Raw genomic sequence first — 1,434 nt, forward strand, 5'->3', positions numbered from 1 at the left:
AGAGAGAGAGAGAGAGAGAGAGAGAGAGAGACAGACAGACAGACAGACAGACAGACAGACAGACAGACAGGCAGGCAGGCAGGCAGGTAGGGAGGCAGACAGAGAGATAGAAAGAAACAAGTGTTAGTTTAAAGACTATACTAAAAAATCATCAATCAAAAAGAAAATAGTAAGGAACTCATTAGAAGAGTGGGACAAGAGAGGTCAGAGATGAGGACATGAATAGCCAATAAATATAGGAAAAATACTCAGTCTCACTAGTAATTGCTTTTATGGGATCATAGGCAGGAATTTGTGAGGGTGATTAGATCGTGACTTGCTGTGGGGCTGGATGGAAGAGATGAACTACTGTGGGTGTAACTGAAAGGTTTTATCTGCCTTCCTGGCTCCTCCCTTGACTCACATGCCATGATGGGAGCAGCTCCTCCTCCACCGTGCCCCTCGACCTTGCCATTCTGCCTTGGAGCCAGCCATCTGTGGACTCTATGAACAAAAACAAATCTCTCCTTTAAATTTTGAATAAAAGGTATTGTGCTTCCAGAACTAAATCAGACAGTAAATCATATACACTTGTGAGAAGAATTTGACATCTACTAAATTTGGCAACATGTAAACAAGTGGAAGTTACATTTCTAGATATATATCTAGATATACTCTTGTACGTAGGTAGAAGGACCATTTGTTTTGACATTCTTTTTTTTCTCTTTTAAAACCAAAGCATTTATTTGGATTAATTGCTGAAATTCTCAAGATGAACTGGATGCTGCAACAGCTGCTCTCTTGGGATTAGGAGTTGTTCTTTCAAGGAATCCATGTCTGAATCTGAGATATACAATTTTAAGGTGCCTCATTCAACCACTTCCGGTGGTATTTTGCATTTTAGCCTTTGCACTCCAGTTATACTTTTTCTTATGCTTGGTGGGGTAGCCACATTTGCTACAAGTCGACTTTTGAAGGTGGAAGGCCTTAGAGCCATAGTGGCAGCACAACGTGTATGTCTTATTTCGCTTTCCAAAGAATGACGTTCCCTTCGTCATCTCGCTTGTGCAGCAGAGAAGAAAGAGACTGTAAAAGAAGGCACTTCTGCTATATCTGTTTTGACATTGCTTCTAATGGTAAAAACAATGGAGACAATCTACTTGTTCATTAATAGAAGCAAGTAAGATAAATTATGTATTTTATTTATATAATAGATTCTTATATAGTGCATCAATGATTAGATGATTCATATGCTACAATATGCTATATGAAGGGACTTTCAGTGCATGTACATTTTATTTTTTATATTTTTTCCCATAATTTTATTCATAAACAAATAGCAATGAGACAGTTTCAAATAAAATTGGTAGGACAGTTTCAATAATTAACACATTGCATACATTCTTCCTAGTGGTTAATTGCTGTACAAGATGCGGACATGATATCCTATTTACA

The 1,434-nt window shown here is 37.8% G+C and overlaps 1 pseudogene across 1 annotated transcript in view; it reads right to left on the reverse strand.

Annotated features, from left to right (window-relative positions):
* Positions 1–1,037, reverse strand: part of LOC101584254 — an 83,493-nt pseudogene extending 82,456 nt beyond the window's left edge. Inside the window, exon 1 of the transcript XR_001116939.2 lies at positions 857–1,037. The product of XR_001116939.2 is annotated as a serine/threonine-protein kinase PLK4-like (transcript). The remainder of the gene's footprint in view (positions 1–856) is intronic.
* Between the last annotated feature and the right edge of the window lie 397 nt (positions 1,038–1,434).

This window comes from Octodon degus, unplaced genomic scaffold, assembly GCF_000260255.1.
Source record: "Octodon degus isolate 3935 unplaced genomic scaffold, OctDeg1.0 scaffold00251, whole genome shotgun sequence".
In the NCBI taxonomy this organism is placed as follows: Eukaryota; Metazoa; Chordata; class Mammalia; order Rodentia; family Octodontidae; genus Octodon; species Octodon degus.